The sequence below is a fragment of the Aethalodelphis obliquidens genome, unplaced genomic scaffold (assembly GCF_003676395.1).
Source record: "Aethalodelphis obliquidens isolate GAN/ISIS:26980383/991018 unplaced genomic scaffold, ASM367639v1 scaffold2, whole genome shotgun sequence".
Classification (NCBI taxonomy): domain Eukaryota; kingdom Metazoa; phylum Chordata; class Mammalia; order Artiodactyla; family Delphinidae; genus Aethalodelphis; species Aethalodelphis obliquidens.
This window is the reverse complement of record NW_020837946.1, coordinates 28,089,734-28,106,136: the sequence shown is the minus strand read 5'-3', so window position 1 is coordinate 28,106,136 and position 16,403 is coordinate 28,089,734. Positions and strand designations below refer to the sequence as shown.

The window sequence follows — 16,403 nt, the reverse complement described above, 5'->3', positions numbered from 1 at the left end:
ACACACACACACACACACACACACACACACACACACACACACACACAAGAGGAGAGAGAGAAGCTCTACCACAAAAGTCCTTTTTGGAATCAGACTAGCTGTAAATACAAAAACACACGTGGACACAGGTCAGCCATAGCTACGAATGTAGAATCCGTTAACTCCAAACTTTTGAAACACAAAAAGTGAATTCATAGCGTCACAAATCCATATGTATTTAGCCTGCATTCCTTTTTGGACTATAAGTTAATATATTCAGTGGGTTATCCAGTTCTTTATTCTAGAAATTTGCTGTTTTTGACAACTACAGTTCAATGGGTTGGATAGAACTGGAAATTCCGTTTCGACCACCATGCCAGTGTTCAAAACGGATCTGTAAAAATTTTAGGGACTAGGGGCTTCCCTGGTGGCGCAGTGGTTGAGAGTCCGCCTGCCGATGCAGGGGACACGGGTTCGTGCCCCGGTCCAGGAAGATCCCACATGCCGCGGAGTGGCTGGGCCCGTGAGCCATGGCTGGCCGCTGAGCCTGCGCGTCCGGAGCCTGTGCTCCGCAATAGGAGAGGCCACAGCAGCGAGAGGCCCGCGTAAAGCAAAAAAAAAAAAAAAAAAAATTTTAGGGGCTATGGCCTGTGTAGGGGAACTGGGTGGGGGGCTGGGCCTGATTGCTATGATCACACTGGCTACACCAAGTGTCCTGGGCTCTGGGATTCGTGCCACGTGTTGGCTCTCTGGCCAGCGATGGGTGCATGGGAACCTTGTTCTGGTCCCCTCTTTGCCATAGTATTCCCTCCCTCCACCCAGTGAAAGACTTGGTGGGGCTTTAGCAATGGTGGGGCTGGGCCTTGCTGCCAGGTGGATCTTGCTACCAGTTTGCCTCTAGAAATAGAGAACGTCAGTGCTGGAAGCAGACGGTACAGTGTAGCAGCTCGGAGTGCATGCCCACTGGCAAAGGGAATACCTACAGTTACAGCGGTAATCAGCGGGTAGTAGTTGTTATTTATGTTTTGATAAGTCTGAAAAATTTCATACAAAATTGAAAAAGCAAAAGAGTACGTGCTAGAACAGGACAGCCTGGGTCCTGGCTCCTCCACTTTAGCTAGATGACTTTGGGCAAGTTCATTCCACTGGCAAAAGGTGGATGATAATTGTCCCGTCTTATAGGGCTGTTGTGAGGATTAAATGAGATAATCCACATAGATTTCAAACAAGATCTGGCCTAAAGTAAGCACTCAATAATACAAGTAACTAACATTTCTTGAGCATATAATAAAAAGTAGCCATTGTTAATCTAATTAGTACAACCTTCTCATCTTACAGACAAAGATTTTAAGTGCCAGAGATAGGATGTGACTTTGTAAGGGATAGACTGCTATTGTTACCTTGGGTAGTAGGTTTCCTGAATGTTACTTTCTCTTTCTCCTTGACTAAGTGCTATGACATAAGAGTGGAGTAAGCAGGCCCCTGGCCTTCAGTGAGACTGTGCCTTAACCACTCCGGGGGTGAAGCCCGCAGGCTGAGAATCCTGGCCCTTTCTAGCCCCTTCTACCTGCCTGTAGGATGATGAGTCCCTACTCCCAGCAGGCAGTAGGCAGAGAAAGGAGAAAAAGGTGAAACTCCAATCAGCAGTTTTATTACCCACCATTGCCTAGACTTTCTCTGCACCCTTGACCTCTCCTCCAGCCAAGAATCCATTCACAGTATCCTTCCCTGGATTTCCTTTTCTCATCAGGTCTACACCTTCCCTTATTAATGCCCCAACTTTTTTTTTTTTAATATTTATTTATTTATTTGGTTGCACTGGGTCTTAGTTGCAGGTGGGCTCCTTAGTTGCGGCTCACCAGCTCCTCAGTTGCAGCATATGAACACTTAGTTGCTGCATGCGTGAGGGATCAAGTTCCCTGACCAGGGATCGAACCTGGGCCCCCTGCATTGGGAGCATGGAGTCTTAACCACTGCACGACCAGGGAAGCCCTGCTCTATCCTTTTATTGTCTGAGCTGCAGTGGGATCTCTGCTGTTAGCACCGAGAAAACCAACCCACCGTTCACCAGATAACCTGAGTGACGCTGCCCATCTTAGTAACAAACTCACTAAATGGCATATTCTCTTCCGCATGTTTTTATTGGCCAACTTTTGTGTGCTGGGCATTGTTTCGAAATGCCACTGGAGTGTAAGGTATTACAAAGACAATTTGTGTTTAAGGAATATAGGAAATCAGTAATATTTGACTTGTTTTTGTAAGCTGTCTTTTAGGTTGTATTTGTGAAAACGTTTCAAAGTTCTATTTAATGACAAGTTGAAATACCAGCTGACCTTTGGCAAATGGAAATCTTGCATTTGTCACTTAGAACTGAAGGGGCTAAGATCTGGCTCTCCTCCCAGGTTCCTGGCTGTGCCCAGAGCTTGGCTGCTTTATGCAAACTGGCTGGGAAACCCCAGAAAGTAGATACAGGTAGAGTGGCTTCCACAACTTAATCGCTTCTGAAGGATTCTATAATCATGGAACCAGAGTCCTAGAGCTAGAAAGGGCTTTAAAAATTGCTTAATTCAACCTTTTCATATCACAAATGAGGAAACTCAGGACCCAAGAAGTGAGGTGATAAAGGCAGTTTTTATCCAAATGCACTTGTGATTCTCCTCTTGGGAACAGAGGAGCCAAAGCCAGAGAAGAAAGTGGTCCAAAGTTGGATATACCGTACGAAATTGTCATTTAAAGATGCCATATAGGCTTCCCTGGTGGCTCAGTGGTTAAGAATCCACCTGCCAATGCAGGGGACACGGGTTCGAGCCCTGGTCCGGGAAGATCCCACATGCTGTGGAGCAACTAAGCCTGTGCGCCACAACTATGGAGCCTGAGCTCTAGAGCCACGAGCCACAACTACTGAGCCGTGTACTGCAACTACTGAAGCCCCTGGCACTTAGAGCCGGTGCTCCGCAACAAGAGAAGCCACCGCAATGAGAAACCCGCGCACCAAAAAGAAGAGTAGCCCCCTCTCGCTGCAAATAGAGAAAGCCCATGCACGGCAACAAAGACCCAACGTAGCCAAAAATAAAATAAATTAAAAAAATAAAGATGCCATATAGCTTTAACCACACGGGTTAACAGGGTTGAGAATAATCCCTATGAGGGTTAAGTTAAAAATGCATTGTTTTTTTTTTTAAAAGAAAGAAACTTGGCTTTTATAAGCTGTGAGAAGTGATAGGGATGGAGATATTTTCAGAGGTAAGCTGTGTTTCCACTCCTGACGAAGATTTAATGGAACACATGGATTCAGGGAGACGCGTGGGATTTTAACACAATTCAACATCAGTTAATTCTAAGAGTAAAGGCCCTTCAGTCCAGCTCCCTTCCACCTCAACGTTAAAGGAAGCTAGAAAGCCAATTACACTCGCAGCAGGGCCTCTCCCCAACTGCAAGGGAAGAATGTACTGCAAATCTGTGTGTGCTTTACAAGCTAGTAAAATTATAATTGCAGGTGGGAAGGAACATGGGTTCTCTTTGTTTCTGCCAACATTTCAGTCTGGGAAGCTCCTCCCTTCTATAGTTGCAGAAATAGCGTGGACTCAGTATTTTTTTTAGCACACAAAATAGGTATTCTATGGTTCTATAAAACTTACAGAATGCTTTTTGTTAAAACTGAAAAGACATCTGTGCGCAGCCCACCAAAAGGGCATGCATTCTTCAGAGACAGGTGCCGAATGTGCCTACCTTTACTTGGAAGCCAAAACCCACCTTCTGGTTCAAGCTCTGAAGGTCTCTCAGCAAGACTAACAAAGGTGGCGAGGCTGGGAGGGTAATACCTGACTTGTTCTAGCAGAGCCCTAGGGAGATCTTGTTGCCGGGGGAGAAGGTGTGGGGCAGGGGGCTCTCGAGGTGCAATTCCCCTGTGGGGTCACTGGGGACGTCTGGTCTAGGAGCACCCTGGAGGCAGGAGGAAGCTTTCCCTGTCAAGGTGCTGTTCCGTATGGTGACTGTGCAACTGTTGCTGCAGCAGGATCCTGTGGTCTAGACACCCTTGCAGAATCTGAGAGGCAGAACTGGGGTGTAGCCAGCATTACTTCTGTGGTGATAACTGCAGTCTAGTGTCCACAGATGCAGAGTCTTGGTGCCACTGAAGAAAGCTACAGGGAGCCATTTATAAAAGTCCACATCTCCTAGCAACACTATACCAGTACTTGTACCACTGGTACAGCTCCTATCTCCTAAGCCTTACGTGTTAAGCAGAGTTCTAAGTGTCATACATGCTAACTCTTCTAAGCCTCATAAACACATTTTGGGGCAGGTACTATTATTATCCCCACTTCAGAAATGAAGTGCTTCTCGAGGCACCAAGTGAAGTGACTTGCCCAAGGTCACCTAGTGAGTCTAGGGTGAGCATCTGAATGTGGGCAGCCAGTCTCCAAGGCTTCAGTGCATAACCACTGCACCGTTCAGCCCCTCTGCAATGCCCAAGGTCGGGTGTCATCACCCCTTTGGAGACCTTTGTTCCAGGCAGAAACTTCATCCCATGTTGGCCTCACACTGGCCTGCTGGTCTCCTAAAAGCTCCTGACAGCCATCTTAGTTTTGATTTCTATTTAATTTTCCACCTCACAAAGCAGTGACAGGGAGGGAGAATCTGGTGATACCTTTTGAATATGATTTATTAACCAATAGCTTGAGGAAATGTAGGGCTTCCTTACTGCCACCTGACCTTTGTCTTCAGCCTTCCGAATGTTTGCATTACTGCCCTGACCTTGCAAAGTGACCTGGAATAGCTTGCCTGTTTCCTTGTGTGTGTCCACTTTCAGAGCCCAGCTGTCAGCCTGTGCAAGTCTGTCAGTTAGCATCTCAAGGGTTCGGAATGGGGTCTGCAGCCTTTTGAGGAGCACAATCTAACACTAACCTCCAAATTCCTTCCCGTAATTGAGCATTCATTAGTTTGACGGAACAAAAGCAGGCATTCTCTTTTATAAAGCAGAGGTCAAAACCAGTAGCTGTGTTTTGTTTGGCCTGCAGAGTGTTTAAATATTGAGAAATTTCACATAAAAATACGAATTTCCGGCTTCTCTTGGAAAAGGGGAAGGGATGACAGCTCTGGGGCTCTGAGTACCAGCTGTCCCCTTCAGAGGCGGATGCTCTCTCCGGCTTCTCATCATGGCCTGAAGCCTCACCTCAGGCCTGCTTCGGGCACGGGCGCCACTTTCCTGGCCTCTGCAGGAATCGGAGTCAACAAAACCCTGTTCTGAAGCCATATTTCCCTCCTCTAAAATGTGAACTGGCTTGGTTAGGCTGGTGTACCAGGACAGAACTTGGAGAGCTGGTGTTCCCAGAGGGCAGGTGCTGTGCCTTTTCTCTCCTGTCCCTGCACTGGGCATGGTAAGTGTCTGGTACATAACAGACATTTATCATTTTCTCCTTATGGATGAATAAGTGAGTGACTAGCTCTCTGGAACAGAGTGACCTTCTGAGTGACAGAAACCAGCTCCCCAGCTACGGAAGTCCAGGCTTATTAATGCTTCAATAGCTTTTTGAATGACCGAGGCACCCTACACCTTTTCTTTATTTATTGTGCTATAAAGATCTTTCCTGCTGTCACAAATGAGACTGAATCTTGTTTAAAATTCCAGAAGCAAGTATGTTGATGGTTTACTAGAAGTTAGCCAGAAATTAAAATAGAAAACAAAGAACAATGTGAAAAGCTGCCCCCGTCAACCTTAAAATTTTTCCTCAGAAAGATGGGGGTGATAATTATTGAAAAGCAGCAAGTTCCAAATGTAGATGGAATTGCAGGCCACTAACACATGCAGCCAACAGTTCTCGCTAAGACACACGAGCTAATGCAGTCCTGTGAGGCTGCCATGCTTCCTGGCTCCATCTCTAGAGCATCAGGCAAATGAACTTTGTCTCTCTCTTTTTTTAATTTTATTGAAGTATAGTTGATTTACAATGTTGTGTTAATTTCTGCTGTACAGCAAAGTGACTCAGTTATACATATATATATATATATTTTTTTCATATTCGTTTGCATTATGGTTTATCAAAGGATATTGAATATAGTTCCCTGTGCTCTACAGTAGGACCTTGTTGTTTACCCATTCTTTATGTAATAGCTTGTGTCTGCTAATCCCAAACGCCCGATCCTTCCCACCCCTCCCCACTCCCACTTGGCAACCACAAGTCTGTTCTCTATGTCTGTGAGCCTGTTTCTGTTTTGTAGCTATGTTCACTTGTGTCCTATTTTAGGTTCCACGTGTCTTGACTATGGTAAATAGTGCTGTTATGAACATAGGGGTGCATGTATCTTTTCAAATTTTAGTTTTGTCTGGATATATGCTCAGGAGTGGGACTGCTGGATCATATGGTGATTCTATTTTTAGTTTTCTGAGGAACCTCCACACTGTTTTCCATAGTAGCTGCACCAATTTACATTCCCACCAACAGTGTAGGAGGCTTCTCTTTTCTCCACACTCCCTCCAGCATTTGTTATCTGTAGACTTTTTAATGATGGCCAAGCCAATGAATTTTGAAAGTGCTAGAAACCTCATCAGCCCTCGACACCTGACTAGACAGAGCCTTCTTATCATCCCTCTGGCCCCTTGTAGACCAACCACAAATGTGAGAATGGCTGGCATGAGACATCAAGGGGTAAAATCCCACCGGATGTCACTAGGTTGCAGCAGAATTATAGGTAGCCCCTACTAATTCTTGGCACCCAGGCAGAATGCAGGGCTTTGACCATAACCATCAAGGAACACTAGTCCTTTTCTGAGAAAATGAGCCCTCTCAAATTCAGGGCCGGCATGGCTCCGGGCATGTAGTATGTGCTAAATAAATATCTGCTGAATGAGTAAATGAATAGCGAGAACACCTAGGCAGTTCTCTTGATAGAGAACTGGGCTCATGCTTCAGATGTGCAGGTGGGATGGAAAGATTCTAAACTCTACACTCTTTGCTGCTTTAGGCACACCACAGACTCTTTCATTTCTGAGGAAAGTGATGTGATACCATCATACTTATACCATGCATGTTTTGAGACAAGCTATCAAAATCTTGAAGCATGCAGACAGAACTGTCAAAATCAGTAATGAAAATTACTCTTCAGAAATGTCCAAGTCAGCAATGAGAGTCTTCTCCTGCTTGCCTCCATTCCAGAAACACCGTGGGTTAAGGTCACTGAGGGGTCTGAAGCTACCAAGGCCTGGAAGTCTTCATCCCATTGCCCTCTGCCTAGCTCATGCCTATAGAGACTCACCTCTTAATCTAGAATCACAGCCAGTCGGAAGCCTTCCCTGACAGCCAGGTTACTGGGCGTTCCAGTTGCTATTGCTATAAAACGAATTACCCCCAAACCTAGTGGTGTAAAACCGTCAATATGTTCAGATTCTGCAGGTCAGGATTTCAGACAGGACACAGGAGAGACGGCTTGTCTCTCCTCCATGGTATCTGCAGTCTCATCGTAGCCTCTGCTGGAAAGACTTGAAGGCTAGGTGGGGAGTCACTCGGCGGTATCTTTACTCGCATGTCTGGTGGTTGATGATGGCTGTCATCTGGAATGACTACATGTGGCCTCTCTCTGTGGGGTCTCTGCACGGGCTAGCATGGGCTTCCTTAAAACATGGTGGCTGGTTTACAAGAGTGAGCGTTCCCAAAGAGTGGCAGGTTGAAGCTGTATCACTTTTTATGACCTAGCCTTAGAAGTCACATAGCATCACTTCCATGGTCACAGGCCCACCCAAATTCAGAAAAAAAAGATGCCACTTCTCAATAGGAAGAATGTCAAAGTCTCAGCATAAGAAGGGAATGTGGGATGGGAGATACTGTTGTGGATATCTTTGTGAAATATCATCTTCCACACTGGGTTGGATGTGTTTCCTGAGTACCCTGAGTTCAACTCCCCCTGACTTAAAAAAAAAAAATGCTTGTGTGCCTCCCTCCCTAGACTGTGAGCTCAGGCAGGGGACTGTGACTTACTCACCTTTGCCTCCTCTGTTGCACAGTGCCTGGCACAGTCAACACGCATTTACTGAATTGAACCAAATAGAAAGGAAGAATCAGAAGGACTCCTGGGGCCCCTTTCATGCTGGCTGTTGGTGGCATGAGGGAAGTTTGACCAGGGCAATAAAAGAAATGTGAGAGAAAAGTACCTAAACACCTTTCTGGGGCCCAAGGCTATTCCCTGTGACTGTATCATGTATGATAAGGGGGTTTTTGCTTCCTTATGTTTCTCACACTGTATATAGGAAATAACTACAAGAATTGTAACTGACTTCATGTATTTCTCCTCTTGAGCTTTTCGGAAATATTTTTTTCCCCTTTATATCTCTGTGTCATAAAAATGGGAAGTACGAGATGCCATTACCCAAGAGGCTGCCTTTTTTTAATACACATACACTCAAGGTACAGCAGAAAGAACACTGGATAAGGAGTCAGAAAACCTCGGCTTCAGTCTTGGTTCAGTCACTGAGCATAAGCTGTGTAGTTTTGGTATGCCAGCTAATTTTTCTAAATCTCAGTTTTCTTGCCTATAAAGTGGGTATTAAAAAGGTAGTAACACAGTATACAAAAACAACATGCTATTACAAAACACGGTGGTTTTAAAATATGTTCACACATTCTTTGACATGCCTCCTTTCAGAAAGTAGAGTCTAATTCGCCCCAGAAATGTGGGCCTGACTTAGTGATGATTTCAAGTGAACAGAACGTGGAAGTGATGCTGACTTCCAAGGAGAGGTCACGTGGCTTTGATTCTCCCAGGTCTCTCACAAGCCAGCCAGCATCTCATGAGGACACTCATTAAGCAGCTCGTGGAAAGGCCCATGTGGGGAGGAGCAGAGGCCTCCCACCAGCAATCAGCACCAACTTGCCAGCTGGGGGAGTGACCCACCTTGGAAGCAGATGCTCTAGCCAGTCAAGGCTTCTTCAGATGATGCAGTCCTGACCAACCAACATCAGGACTGCAGCCTCCTGACAGATTCTGTACCCACACTGCCCAACTAAACTGCTCCTGAATTCCCTGACCCACAGAAATCATGGGAGGCAGTAAATGTCTACTTTCGTTTTAGGTTACTAAGTTGTGGGGTAATTTGTTACGCAGCACTAGATAACTAATACACAGAACCATGCCCCACTAACCAACCAAAGGTATGGTAGGCATTTGTTTCTCTGATCACATGATGGGTTAGTTTTGAGTCACCAGGAGGGGGCAAGAAAGGGTTTGGATCAAAAGATATTTATGTGTGAGGTGGCAGGCTGAGGGGTCAGGCAGGGGGAAGAGTGCAATTCCACCTTTAGTAAGAGTGACACTAACCTTACTTTCTATCTTTAAGTAAACTGTCTTTGAAACCAGGCCCTCACCTAGTCAGTATTACAATGCTTTTTAATACGTGGGAAACAACAACAACACAAACTCCAAATCAACAACAAAACCCAGATGGCTGGAAGCCAAAGTAGACGTGGGGGCCAGGAAAGTGGACTCCGGGAAAATGATCTCAGTGCTGACCGAGCACCAGCCAGGGGTATAGCTGCATCTTCATCTACTAGCAGGCTGTTTATACTCGAGGGGCTCACGGTTGGCTTCTGGACTCCTTATCTCTGAGCTCGTTCTCACCTGGACCACAAGCCCCTCCATCCAACACTCAGCACCCAAGGTCATCTTTCTGACCTTGTTTCCCAACAGGAGCAAGAACTGTGCCCTTGGCTAGCCACGTTTCCTGCCGCAGCCCCCGTCGGCCTTCCCCAGTCCTTCACCGCATCTGTGGGCTGAGTGTGTGGCTGTAGTCAGGGGTGGGGCCTGGATCTGCAGGCAGGCAAAGTTTTCTCTGGGCAAAGGCTAACCAGCTGGCACAAGGAACAATCTGTGCTACCACCTTGTTAATCATCTGTATGAACCCACTCGGCCAATCGGCCCCATCACCAAAACGCCAGCAGTCATGAGCGGCAGGCCTCCGAGGACTGAATGCCTCAGGGAAGGAGTCAGAAGACCCAGGCTCCAGTCCTGGTACTTGTCACTTCTCCCTCTCCCCTTCCCCCGGGATCTGAAACACCGTGAGGCAGGAACTGTTCCCATCTGCTCTCCTGACAACGGTGACTTTCCATTTGCCCTGCTGCCAACCTGCCAGTCCTTCAAAGAGCAACTTTCGGTCCCTTCACTTCACCCTGAAACACCCACATTCACTGTTTAAAACCCCCCTTATTTAAAAGGAATGATTTGTTCCCCGAATGACTTACGGTCCTCTTTCCTAACTCATTCACTGGCTGCACCGACCCTGATGAAAGCTGCTAACAGAGATTTAGTGATGTTTTAATGGAGGCCTCATTCTGGTCTCGTCCCAGATTATGCTCAGGGGCTTCTGAAGGCTGTGACGGCTGCAGGGGACACAGGCTCTGGCCATGGAGCAACACAGACGAGCTGTCACGCTTTGTTTTTCTGCTGGTTAAATCCAAATGCTCCTAATTAGTTAAACTGACCGCTAAGGCCGGGGTGGACAATGGCGTGGGGATCAGGGGTGCTGAGAGGCTATGAATACAAGTTCCTCGGGCTCCTGAGGCCTGGGGACCAGTGACTTGGTTGTGGGCACTGAGGCACTGTGTCCCTGGGGGCTGCAGATTCAAAGACGTCAGCCCTCGTGTGAATAAAGGTCATCACCTGTTACTTCTTCGGTGAAAGGGCAGCTGTGCTGGGGGCCCACTTAGGCTCAGCCTTTGTCTGCTGACTCTGTGAATAGCACCCACAGAGAATAACATTCTCTGATTCTGTGTTTGCTTGGTGGGGCAGAGCCACAGAAAATAACTGGCGAACTTCCTCGAAGAAGTATTCAGCCAAGTATGTTTTTAAAAAGTGGCCTCGAAATGCCTTGAACGTCACCTTTTGGTGGTTGTACTCACTAGCTAGAACACACTAGAAAATCTTCATGGTAGGGCCACCAATTTGCATTGTTTCTTCAGGAGCCAATTCTGACAAATGTTTAGGTCACAAGGATGACAATTCCTGAACTCCATGGGTGTGGGGGACTAGAGAAAAAGCTAACTGAAAAGCCAGCTAGCAGTTCAAGAAGGTTTAGTGTTCAGAAAGTTTGCAACATTGAACAACCCACTGTTGCTCCAATATGTAAAAAGCAGAGATTTTATTTGGTTTTAGAATTCTGTGCATTATTTTACAAAGTAGCATTTCTTTTTTTTGTTTGCTTTTTCATCTCCCTCTTTTTTTTTTTGTTTTTGTTTTTGTTTTTTGTGGTACGCGGGCCTCTCACTGTTGGGGCCTCTCCCGTTGCGGAGCACAGGCTCCGGACGTGCAGGCTCAGCGGCCATGGCTCACGGGTCCAGCTGCTCCACGGCATGTGGGATCTTCCCGGACCGGGGCACGAACCCGTGTCCCCTGCATCGGCAGGTGGACTCTCAACCACTGCGCCACCAGGGAAGCCCCATCTCCCTCTTTTTTAAATTAAAAAAATTTTTTTTTCATTGGGGTATAGTTGTTTTACAATGTTGTGTTAGTTTCTACTGTACGGTGAAGTGGAGTTCCCTGTGCTACACAGCAGGTTCTCATTAGTTATCTATTTTATACATATTAGCGTATATATGTCAATTCCAGCATTACTAATATCATTTTGTTTAAGGGCTTATGTTAAATTAATTCGTTTGCTTTTCTTTTAAAGGAAGAGAGTGCGAATGAGTTCAGGATACTGTATGTATGTGTGTGTATTTATCCATCCATCCATTGATTCATTGAACATTTACATGCCCAGTTGCTTAGTATAAATGTTCATTGCTTTAGCATAAAACAAACAGTTCAGACTGTTCTAGGCCCCCTGGAAAGGCAGTATGCATCTGATTTGCTCCTCGCTTTTCAAGGCTCTTGAGGGCTATGGGTCCTCTCCCCTGGCACCCTTCCCACTTCACATCTCTTAGTAAGTACTCCAAATTTCAGACTCTTCCATCATTTTCTCATAATTAAAACTTATCTATTGAAATCTATCTCCCCTCAGTTGATTATCCTGTGCTTTCAACTTATTAATAAGACAAAAGAATTTGTGCCAAAATAATAATTTACTCTTCTCAGGTAATATACAGGCATACCTCAGACATACTGTGGGTTCAGCTCCAGAGCACTGAGATAAAGCAAATATCACCATAAAGCGAGTCATATGAATTTTTGGTTTCCCAGTACATATGAAAATTGTTTACACTATACTGCAGTCTATTAAGTGTATAAGCATTATGTCTAAAAATAAGTACATGCCTTGGGCTTCCCTGGTGGCGCAGTGGTTGAGAGTCCACCTGCCGATGCAGGGGACGTGGGTTTGTGCCCCGGTCCAGGAGGATCCCACATGCCGCGGAGCGGCTGGGCCCGTGAGCCATGGCCGCTGAGCCTGCGCGTCCGGAGCCTGTGCTCTGCAACAGGAGAGGCCACTGCCGCGCAATGGGAGAGGCCACAACAGTGAGAGGCCCGCTTACCACAAAAACAAAAACAAACAAAACAAACAAACAAAAAGCACATGCCTTAATTAAAAAGTACTTTATTTCTAAAAGCTGCTGACCATTATCTGACAATGCAGGGTTGCCACGAACCTTCAATAGGTGAAAAACACAATATCTGCAAAGTGCAATAAAATGCAATAAAATGAGGTATGCCTCGGTTTCATATTAACTAGAATCGAATGGCCTTAACCTGGAGGCAGGGGCTAGTTTGAAAACTCAGGGCCCAGGGAAGGTGAACAATGGGGAAGTCAGCTCCTGAGATGGTCCCACAAGAGGTGTGTGTGTGTGTTGGCAGGTGCGGTGGTGAGCGGTGGAGGGAGCGGGTGAGGAGGGGGCCACCCTAACCCACCGCCCCACCCCTGGGATCATCCAGTACCCTTTCTCACGGATCGGGTACAAATAGAATCATTCACTGCTTAACTTACATACGTCCCAAAGGTGAGTAACACCAGAAGAGTTAGTCATTTATAGACATTTTAGGTTTTTGTCACAAGAGCACAGGTAGCCACAATTTAGAAGTCAAGTCTGACCGTTCCTTTCAGCAAGTAGAAGGAACTTCAGAAGAAGCCTCCTATCACTTACACGGTCCGAGGAATGACACAGTAAACCATGGCTCCGATTTGCTCCTTAATAGCAGCCAGGATCTCTTGAACGCTAACTCACATACACTAATGTATTCTGCTGATAAGATGTGGGACGTTCTTGTCAGTGTTAAAAGCACCAAAGGGATCTGAGTAAGGAGAAGGTTTGTCGCACACTCAACAGGGAAAGGGGAGAACTAACACAAAAAGCTAACGCACTGAGGGTTACAGTATTGTCTCTGCTGTCCCACTGGAGCATATCTTTTTATTGTATTCCTGTTGTAAAGTCTTCCCTTGAATTTCTGATAATGCTGGGTAGACTGAAAATAACGAAACATAAATTCTATTCTACTTTCCCTTCTCAAAGTATCCAAGTGGGAAAAAAGCTCTTAGAAAGCAGCCCCATTTCCCCATTAAAAACACGCACCAGCACCAGTCCATTCATTCACATACGCTTAGCCATTGCCTGCCAAATCCTTTCTGAGGAATTGTTCTATCATTTCAAAACACCACCATGCATTCAAACCTCCTGAAAGTTTGTTTATAAAATTTTACCTTTTAAAAAACCAGTATATTCTGTCAGATTTACATTCAAAGAGCATAGGTTGAATGTTCTTCTAACAATATCTACTTTGCTGAACAGAAATTCATTTGAAATTCCAAACTTAAATGAATAACTCAAACGGGTGTGCCCTCCTCAACCCCCCCACCCAGCTCCCGGGATTTGGAGAGTCTCTGCCCCCATCTTCTTCGCCCTTCCTTGGTCCTGCTACTAGGACAGGAGAAGTATTGATACTTGCTCTGTCTTACATGTTAAAATGCCGCCACTGATTAGGTAATGACTGTGTGGGGGTCAACTACTACCTTTGCCTGTGCTAGGAAAACCCAGTGAGCAACTTATTTACTGGTGAAATAAAAAGACAGTTAGGGGCTTCCCTGGGGGCGCAGTGGTTAAGAATCCGCCTGCCAATGCAGGGGACATGGGTTTGAGCCCTGGTCCGGGAAGATCCCACATGCCGTGGAGCAACTAAGCCTGTGCGCCACAACTACTGAGCCTACACTCTAGAGCCCGCGAGTCACAACTACTGAGCCCACGAGCCACAACTACTGAAGCCTGCGCGCCTAGAGCCCATGCTCCACAACAAGAGAAGCCACCGCAATGAGAAGCCCATGCAGCGCAATGAAGAGTAGCCTCCGCTTGCTGCAACTAGAGAAAGACCGCATGCAGCAATGAAGACCCAACACAGCCAAAAGAAAAAAAAAAGACAATTAGGGACTCTGCACTGGCATAAGCTACAAATGTTGCCAATAACTGGCAACGCTGAGCACTCACTGGCCAGTGGGCAGGTGACTACAGCTCCCAGAACAACTAGAGGGAGTCCCCTTTGCTAAGCAGTGTCAGTGAGTGCTATTTATTTCCCAGGTCCAAGTGTACAAAAGTAGAGAGAGTGCATGCAAAGAGGCCAGTGAATTCAAATACTAAGAAGAGGAGAAAAAACTGTCTTGAATGTCATTTCAGAGGCATTAAGGGAGTTTGAAATCTTCTGCCAATTTGTTGAATTGAGTCTACCTGCTGAAACTTTTGGGATGGTTACTTATAAAAATGAAAACAGAGAGAGAGAAAAAGGTTGCACATTTTTTGCTACCAGAATTCTTTCAGCATCTTTATTTGGGTGGTATTAGTGTTTTGTTTACTACATTATTTTAAGATTATTGTATATTTACTTAAATTATAAATCCCCTTTTACCATGTTTATTAAATTTTTACCTTTTTTTTCTTTCTGGAGAGGAAGATATCTACATTTTGTTTTTCAAATAAAAGCTAATGGGAAAACTCAAGTTCACTTGAGAGAAACTTGTAGAAAGGAATCTAGGCCTTTAGGAAGGATATTCATATTGCCATTATTTGAGATTAATTCTTCAGTTACTTGGTTGAGTTTCTTCCTCTTCCCTGCAAAAGTTATAAACTGAAATTCATTCTGCTATAGTTATTTCATATGATAGAAGAGATGCTTTTATAGAGACCTTTATTTTAGGAGTAAGGATGGGAATCAAATGGGAGAAACAACTTGCTCTGAAACTCCTGAAGCTGACTTGAAACAGGGTGATGCAGACCCCAGACAGAGGCTGAAATGGTACAGGCCGCGCTGGGGCTGGGAGCTGGGTCAGTCAGGCTGGGTTTCCTGCTACCCCTGACATGCTCTGTCACAAAGCAATAGTATTTTTTCCCCCTTCTTGTGTTACCTTTTCTTACCTATTTGCAAGAACAGTTCTGATCCAGAAAACACGCCAGAAATTTACTCTGAAACCAAGGGAAGATGGGGCAGAGGTGCCCTTCAGTACTGATAGCCTAGATGTAGACAGATCAAAAGCTAAATCCAATTTAACCCACCTCAGGCAGAAAAAAATAATTGAATTAAACTTCCTCTAAATACGATAGGTTTGGGGATCTTAAATCCAGGCACAAAGAACCAGGTTAGAGTGAACTGTGGAGTAAATGGATGAAGGGAGCTCTGGCTGCCCCCGCCCACAGGGAGTTTGATAAGCTGTTGATTGCCTCTATCGCTTTACTACGGAGGCTGAAAACTGATTAAGCTGCTTATGGGGCTCCGAGGCTGATGGCCCACCAAGAATACTGGTGCCACTGATTTAGGTAAGCTGCTTGGCACGTATGGTTTGATTATTACAATGGAGGAAAAAAAAAGAAAAGAGAAAAAGACAGCAGGGTATAGGAAAGCTTTAAAAAAGAAGGCTTTATTATGCCAAATAGCTACACTACTTTGACACCCTAAAATGAATATGGAATTACTGATTCTTTCTCTTCATCTGGTATCAAAACTCATTTTTGAAAGGCTTGCTCAAAAAGTACTCACTTTGGGGCCCACCCATTCTATTTTAAACCACCTTTACAAGAAGATGTCACTGGTGCCTTTAAATATACTTCTCCAGTGATAAGAGTCTCGGTCCTCAGATACTAAGATCAGGTAGAGTCCTAGAAAATATATAAATGTAAACTGGGTCTTGTATCTGATTCTTCCCCTTGAACACCACTGGGCAATCATAATTAAAACTGTATCTCTTTCCACTCCAGTCAGCAGATCACTGGTGCCTGATTACGTAGTAAAGGACAGCAAGACTGAAGGAGGGGAAGGAGCTGATATGTGCAAATAGGTTTAAACTGGATGTACAAGTGGAAATTAAAACCCTAGTATTCTCTCACCCTCTCCAACTAAAATGCTCTAAAACTATTTCTACCTTTTAAAATAACCTGCCTACTTCTGGTGGGATAAAGAGAACACGAAACTCTTAGTTTAAATTACTTTTCAAGGTTTAACTTATTTTTTAAGTCTTGAAAAATGAGTGA

General features: G+C 45.2%; 1 protein-coding gene across 5 annotated transcripts in view; it reads right to left on the bottom strand.

Annotated features, from left to right (window-relative positions):
• Window positions 1-16,403, bottom strand: part of PLEKHM3 (pleckstrin homology domain containing M3) — a 183,636-nt gene that overhangs the window by 65,091 nt on the left and 102,142 nt on the right. The gene's annotated exons all lie outside the window — the stretch shown is intronic.